This window comes from Lagenorhynchus albirostris, chromosome 11, assembly GCF_949774975.1.
Source record: "Lagenorhynchus albirostris chromosome 11, mLagAlb1.1, whole genome shotgun sequence".
Taxonomy (NCBI): domain Eukaryota; kingdom Metazoa; phylum Chordata; class Mammalia; order Artiodactyla; family Delphinidae; genus Lagenorhynchus; species Lagenorhynchus albirostris.
Window position 1 is genome coordinate 21,511,265 of NC_083105.1, and position 8,200 is coordinate 21,519,464.

At 37.3% G+C, this 8,200-nt stretch overlaps 1 protein-coding gene across 3 annotated transcripts in view; it reads right to left on the minus strand.

Annotated features, from left to right (window-relative positions):
* SCYL2 (SCY1 like pseudokinase 2) overlaps positions 1–8,200 on the minus strand; it is a 58,411-nt gene that overhangs the window by 48,085 nt on the left and 2,126 nt on the right. The window lies entirely within an intron of this gene.

The following is an 8,200-nucleotide window of genomic DNA, read 5'->3' on the forward strand; positions in this document are numbered from 1 at the left end:
TGTGAGCCACAACTACTGAGCCTGCGCTCTAGAGCCTGCGAGCCACAACTACTGAAGCCCGTGTGCCACAACTACTGAAGCCCGCTCGCCTAGAGCCTGTGCTCTGCAACAAAGAGAAGCCACTGCAATGAGAGGCCTGCACACAGCAATGAAGAGTAGCCCTGGCTGCCACAACTAGAGAAAGCCTGCGTGCAGCAATGAAGACCAAACGCAGCCAAAAATAAATAAATCTATTAAAAAAAAAAAAAGAGTAGAAATCAATGGAACGACTGAATTTAATGTAATTTAATACTCTATTAAATAGAAAAATGAAAAAGAAACATCAATGAAGCCATGCTCTTTCTTTTTTTTTAAAGATAAACCTGTAGCTACATTAAGAAAACTTTTAAAAACACAAAATGACCAATATCAGAAACAGAAGAAATCCTACGGATGCTAATCCTATATAGAGCCTAAAGATTCTAAACAAATCAGATATCATATTATGGATGATCTTATGCCAGCCAATTAATTCAACAACTTGGATAAAGTGAAAAAATTCCTTGGAAGGTACAACTACCATAACTGAAGAGAAAGTCAGAATAATCCTATTTAAAAGAAATGCAGGGCTTCCCTGGTGGCACAGTGCTTGAGAGTCTGCCTGCTGATGCAGGGGACGCGGGTTCGTGCCCCGGTCCCGGAGGATCCCGCGTGCCGCGGAGCAGCTGGGCCCGCGAGCCGTGGCCGCTGGGCCTGCGCATCTGGAGCCTGTGCTCTGCGGCAGGGGAGGTCGTGGCAGTGAGAGGCCTGTGTACCGCAAAAAAAAAAAAGAAAAAAGAAAAAAAGAGATGCAATTCATAACTACAACTCTCACCACAAGGAAAACTCCAGGCTCGGAGGGGTTCACTTCTGAATATTATCAAACATTTAAGGAAGAAATAATTCCAGATCCATATAAGCTCTTCCAGAAAATAGAAGACAATAGAACACTTTGATGTTCTATAGTCAGTATAACCCTGATACCAACACCAAATAATGACACAAGAAAACTTCATATCAATATGCATCATCAACAGGTAAAAATCCTTAACAAAACATTAGCACATCCAACAAATCCAACCCCACAACCAAGTGGAATTTATCTCAGGAATGCATTGATTTAACACTCAAAAACAAATCCACGTCATTCACCATATTAACTGAATAATGGGTAATAGAAAATACATGATCATCTCAGTAAAGGCAGAACAAATTTTTTGATAAAAATTCAATACTCATTCACAATAAAAACTCTCAGCAAACTAAGAACAGAAAGGAACTTCCTCAACCTCATAAATGGCACCTTTGAATACCTATAGCTAATATCATGTTTAAAGATAAGAGATTAATCACTTTCTCCCTAAATTAGGGAACAAAGTAAGGATATCTACTTTTACCACTTCTATTCACTATTCTAATGGAGGTCCTAGCCAAAGCAAAAAAGAAAACAAAATAAAAGACATTCATACTGGGAGGAAGAAGTAAAATTCTTTATTCTCAACAACATGATCATGTACAGAGAAAGTCATAAGTAATCCACAAGAAAGCTACTGGAATTAATATGTGAGTTTAGCATGATGGCAGAATACAAAAACAATACTTTTTTTAAAAAAGACTATTCTTATATTCTAGAAACAGACAACTGAACACTGAAATTTCAAAAATACCATTTTGAAGGGAGGAGTGGCCAAGATGGTGGAGTAGAAGGAACCTAAGCTTACCTCCTCCCTTGAGCACACCTAAATCACAACAATCTACACAACCACTGTTGAAAAAGACTGAAACCTACCCAAAAAGATCCTCTATAACTAAAGACATAAAGACAGAACCATGAGACTGGTAAGAGGAGCAGACTCACGACATAATCAAATCTCATACCACCCTGGGGGAGCGACCCACAAACTGGAGAAAAATTATATTACCAAGGTTCTCCCACAGGAGTGAGAGTTCTGAGTCCCACATCAGCTCCCCAGCCCAGGGCTCTGGCACTGGGAAGAGAAGCCCCCAGAGCATCTGGCTTTGAAGGCGAGCAGGGCTCAACTGCAGGAGCTCCACAGGACTGAGGGAAACAGAGACTTCACTCTTAAAGGATGCACACAGGGACTTCCCTGGTGGCACAGTGGTTAGGAATCCGCCTACCAATGCAGGGGACATGGGTTCAATCCCTGGTCCAGGAAGATCCCACATGCCACAGAGCAACTAAGCCTGAGCACCACAACTACTGAGCCTGTGCTCTGGAGTCCGTGCACCGCAACTACTGAGCCCATGTGCTGCAACTACTGAAGCCCGCATGCTCTGGGGCCCACGTGCCGCAACTACTGAGCCTGCGTGCTGCTACTACTGAAGCCCACATGCCTAGAGCCCGTGCTCCACAACAAGAGAAGCCACCACAGTGAGAAGCCCGCGCACCGCAATAAAGAGTAGCCCCCGCTCACTGCAACTAGAGAAGAAAAAAAAATGCCGCTAAAAAAAAAAACTTAAGGAACTAGAAAAATTTTGCAAAGAAAGTAAAAAATGTAAAGGACAAATATTGATGCAAACAAACACAATAAACACAGCAAATTAAAAAAAATACCATTTCAAGGATGTGAAGTACCTATGGATAAATTTGACAAGACACAAAGACTTGTACAATGCAAATAACAAAAATTTCTGCAAAACATTGAAGATGACTTAAAAACTTGTACAGGAAATGAAAGACTCAATATTGTTAAGGTGTCAATTTTCCGCATCAATCTATAGACTCAATGCAGTCCAATCAGAATCCCAGAGGCTTCTGTAGAAAGAAACTGACAAGCTGTTAAAATGTTACTGAGAACAGGTCCACTAGATTGTTTAAGGGTCCATGGCCCAGAAAGAGGTTTAAAGTCCTATCACTCTTCAAACCTTCACCTGCCATGTGTATTCTTTCCAAAAATTGATTTACCTAAGAACAAGTCTGTGTCCTGCAAAATTTTCCTTAACCAACTCTTTTTTCACAGTTTTCTCCCACCTGAACAAAGTAAAATATTTTTCTCAGCCATCCCAGTCTTGTTATAGGGTATTTCCCTGGGTATAAAAATCTTTGGCAGGCATGCCAAAAGGGAAAATGCAATCTGAGAATACATTAATCCTGAAAGTCTCTTAAGAGTAAAGCAAAAAGAAGTTTGGTAAGAAATTCTGAAGAGGGTTGTGCTTAATTTCTTAACAGCAAAACCCCATGCCTTATCTGTCACAGAATTACAATTAAGAAACAAGATAGTCGTCACAGGGCTGTATAGGAACAAGTTTATTTATTTCAATTAATAAGCAAAAACTCCAAGGTTTTGATAAAAGTAAAACATAATCATAATACACCACAATCTAGAAATCAGATACTTTGTAATTATCTAGCCCTTGACAAAAAAATTCAGATGCCATCAACTTAAAACACAAAAAGAAGTACAACATCTTACAAAATTATTTAGAGAATACACAAGCAAAAATATTTGGAAGGCCACTGGGCTAAGGCAGCACTAGTTTGTGTCCTATTTTCTCAGTTAATTACATTATATTCATATAATTTACTTTCTATTAAAGATTTGAACTATCTGTAAATAGAAATAAAAATTCACTTTCCTTTTTTAATTTAATGCTGCATTTCTGTAAGCAGTTAGAAAATGTTGCTACTGGCATCATGAAAACATTCATTGCCATGCCAAGTTGTTCTCTATGAACATCTGCTGCTGATTTTGATGGAGAGGTGGAAGAGACATAAAAACGCTATTTAAAAATCTACATATACTTTCCTCTAACTCTGCCTGAGTAGCTACATATTACATGCCATGCACTTGCCATACACTGGAAATATAGATGTAAATGGAAACATGTCTGATATTTAGGGATCAGTCCAGTAGCAGACTCAGACCTGCAAAGATTTATAGCAATTAACTAGAGCTTTGAATGTACCATGCTTTGGGAACATGAAGATTGGCTCAAAAATGAAGGGTTTTTTTGTAAATCAATTATACTCCAACTAAAAAAAAAAGTGTTTTTCAGGTAGGAGAAAAGGGAAGGAGCTTCCAGAAAGAAGGATTACTACGTGCCAAGACATGGAGGGAAGACTATACGTGATGTGATTTGAAAACTAGAGATAGTTCAGTATGAAAACAAGGGACATTTTCAGAGTTAATAGTCAAATTTGAGATGCCTATCCATCACCCAGAGTCAACACTGGTGTACACAAGGTAGAAATAGACATGGAAATTAATCCAGTGAATTATTTAATATTTATTGAGCACCCACTATGTACCTGATACCACATAAGAAACTGGGGAAGAAAGAAGTAAAGGAAAAATAAGCCATAAAGAGCTTACCATCAAAGGTAAGAGACAGAGAAGTAAACCAACCATAGCATTATTATCCTACAGTAATAAAATGCTACAGAATATACATACACAGACGCTACAGGAACAAAAAGAAGAGGAACAGACAGAAGAAAGTTTCCCCCAAACAGCAAAATCATACATGTCTTTAAAGGGGAGGAGGAGTGAACTAGATAGAGAGAGAATGGAACAAGTGTAGGAGTAAAAACTAGCAGTTCAGATAAAAACTGGAGGAAAAGAGAGAAGTATGGCAAAGGAGACTTAGAAAAGCCAGGTTACCAAGGGCATTAAGTAGTAAGAAACCAAGCTATGATAAGCCACAGATAGGTTTCAGGCCTGAGTAAAATGATTAATCACTCCATCATGCAAAGTGAAAGATATACTAGGGGTGGAAGTAGGGAATATGACAAGACTGAAGACACTGTCAATTTGTACTTCAGAAATTTTATACATACATAATTCAGAATGTATATAGGCCAAAAAACAAAAACAAAACAAAACAAAGGAAAGGACACTTGGAAATAGGGATAGAGAAGACAGGAAAGAGACAATAGGTGGAGAGGGTGTTTTAAAGGTGTTGGTTACATGGATATTTATTTTATAATTACATATTAAACTTCATTATGTATTTAAATGTATCATATATCAAATTTTAAACAAACTTTGAGAGGGAGAGGTTGCTGAATTAAGGAAATAGCAGTAAAGAAAGAGAGGAAAGGAAAAATTAAAAGTTAGAACTAAGAGAACTTGGTGACCCACTAGATAATTAGATAATGGAAAGAGACAAAACTAGGAATCCCAATCAAGTCTCTCATTTCAGAGTCTAGGCGGAGGATGAAGCCATTTACCAAGGCAAGGCTACAGGAGACAATTGCTTGTTTTGTGGGAGGAAAACCTCAATTTTGGACATGTTAAAGTTGAGTTGCCTGAATGACATTAATATGCATATATAGCTAGGAGGCTTTTAGATATGCAGACCAAAAACTTAGAAAAAAATGTCTCAGCTGAAAATAAAAATGTGGGCACCATGAGCTTAAAGCAGTATAGTAGTTAAGGTTACCCAAGGAGACCAAAAAAGAATATGTATATCACGAGAGTAACAGAAGGCTACTTTGAGGAATGAAGGGGAGAAAAAAAAAAGAAAAAGTGTATCATGAGTAACAGAAGGCTAAGGATAAAATGAAATGAATGAGTTTATGAAATAAGATCTGAGCCTAAATGAGATTTTGAATTATTGGCAATAGCTTTTTTTTTTTTTTTTTTTTTTTTCCGGTACACGGGCCTCTCCCGTTGTGGAGCACAGGCTCCGGACGCACAGGCTCAGCGGCCGTGGCTCACGGGCCCAGCCGCTCCGCAGCATGTGGGATCTTCCCAGACTGGGGCACGAACCCGTGTCCCCTGCATCGGCAGGCAGACTCTCAACCACTGCGCCACCAGGGAAGCCCGGCAATAGCTCTTTGACATGTAAGAAACCTAGAGACCAAATATATTTTCTTAAAATGATAGCTTTTCAAATTTCACTTGATAAATGAATAAAGAAGTCTTATTTCTCTAAGACAAAATTATAAGTGATAGAAATATTTATTCGTATAAGTGATTGTCCTTTGTACACCATTTAGTAGAATTCACTTGAAATTCAATATTCCCCTTGTAAATCCCAGCCAAAATAAGACTTGGGGCAGCTTCAGTATGATCCCAAGATTATATCTCCCTACCATCTGATTCAGCCATCACTTGGCTTCTACTAAAACCAGTAGATGAATCTGTTCATGCTAGATTTTAGTTGCACCTGGCATAAGGTGAGTTGGGTATTTGGCACCTGATGGCAGGTGGCTGAAAGGAACTGGCAATTCTTCAGTTCTGCCTACTCATAAACTCTAGATATAGCAGGATGAAATAAAACTTTGTGAATTTTCAAGTAGCAAAACTCTAAAAGTCCCTTTTTCTACTTCCCCAAGAATAAAATATTCTTTTTTTAGTAATTTGATTAGTAATTTGAACAAGTAGAATTAGCTTGATTTTTTTGTTGGAAACACTGTAATGCAAATAAAAAGGTTACTGTAATTACACCTGATAATGAAATTATGTTTAGTAACTGTTAGTTACAGAGACTAGACTTTCAATAAGTACAAAATAATACACACTGACTACAAAAAACAACACAAAAAAATACAAATGAATTCAAAATAGTTTTAGTCCTTAAGAGGTACAAGGGTCTGAGAATTTTAAAATACCACTTATATAGTCATTTGTACAAATACTCATAAAATTTTATAATTTGAAATAAGAATTACATTAACATGACAAATAATTTTGACAAAATGCTTCGTAAAACTTGGTAAAAATTTTGTACCTATACTCCTATATGCAGTGCTTATCTGTTTATATCTAAGATGATCCTGAGATATACCTTTGAAATACGTGTTTTTTTTCTTGTAGGGGGGCTTACAGATTACTAAAAGTTTTTAAAAGATAGTTTTTAAAAAATGGTTAAAAACATTCTTTGGCCTATACAGAAACCATGTTTAATTTTACTCAGGAAACAAAGATTGTACCAGCTCAATACAATCATTCTCTTTACAACTACAGAAGGTATCTAATTATTATCAGTTGAGCTAGAACAGATTACTTCAGGGGACACACGTGATTTAAGAAACAAACATAAAAAACTAAGAAGACTTAGCAATGTACAGTGAAGCACACATCCATTCAACAAACTACTGGGTACAGAAGAGGTGGAAAACACCATGCTAAGATGCAGTAGGAGAAACAAGAAGTAAAACATTGTTTCTATCATTAAGTTTGTATACAATAAGATTTTAAAAGCAGAATGAGAGGTTATAAGGCAACATATACTTAAATATCAAACTACTAATTTGAACAATAAGTAAAATTTGAGGAGAGATTACATCCAACTCCTTAGAAGGCCCTTCCAGCCCATGAACTTAGTGTAGCTTTTACTACAGGAAGTCAACCAGATACTTGGAAATTATTGAAATTAAAAAAAAAAAAAGTAGCAACAGCACTGGGGTGGCAGTGTCTCACTATTCAGCTCCTCTAGCCAGAGAAAGAGGAAAAAGGAATAACTGGGTAGGAAATTAGACGAAATGGTCATTAAGGGCACTTCCCTAGTGCCCTTGATTTAAGAGCACATAAAATCTGAAACACAGCATAGTACAATGCATGAAAACTGAAACTCATAAAGCACAGAAGTGTTGTCCAAAACAATGGTTTTCAAACTCCAAAGCAATGATTTTCAAACTCTGGTGAACATCTAAAAACATCTAATAACATCTGAATGACTGGGTAACTTGTTAAAACATATAGATGTCTATGTACTATCTCAAACTTTTGGAATCAGAATCCATAAATGTGCAGTCAAGGCATTTATAGTTTGAGCAGTTCCCCAGGTGATTCTGATGCACAGTGAATTATATAATTAAGCACACAATCTTCAGTGGCAACAAAACCTGGGTTCAAACGCCAGTTCTAATACAAGCACTATGACCACCAACTAGCGTCCCTAACACTAATTCCAATCTTGCTAAAGAGGGAATTGCCACCCATTCCTCAAGTGACTGTTGTGAGGATTAAAGATGGTACACAGAAAATGCTTAGTACAATTCCTGGCACATTTAGTAAGCAGTCAATGAATTTTCATTTAAAAAACATTTATTAAGCACTTACACAGTATCAGGAGATTAGGGAAATCTCATTAATTTATTAAGTATTAATAAGCATGGCAACTCTGCAATGGTGTCATGAGAACATATAATTAGGGGAATCTGTCGTAATCAGGAAAGTCTTCCCTGACGTGAGCTGAATGATGAGCAGGCATT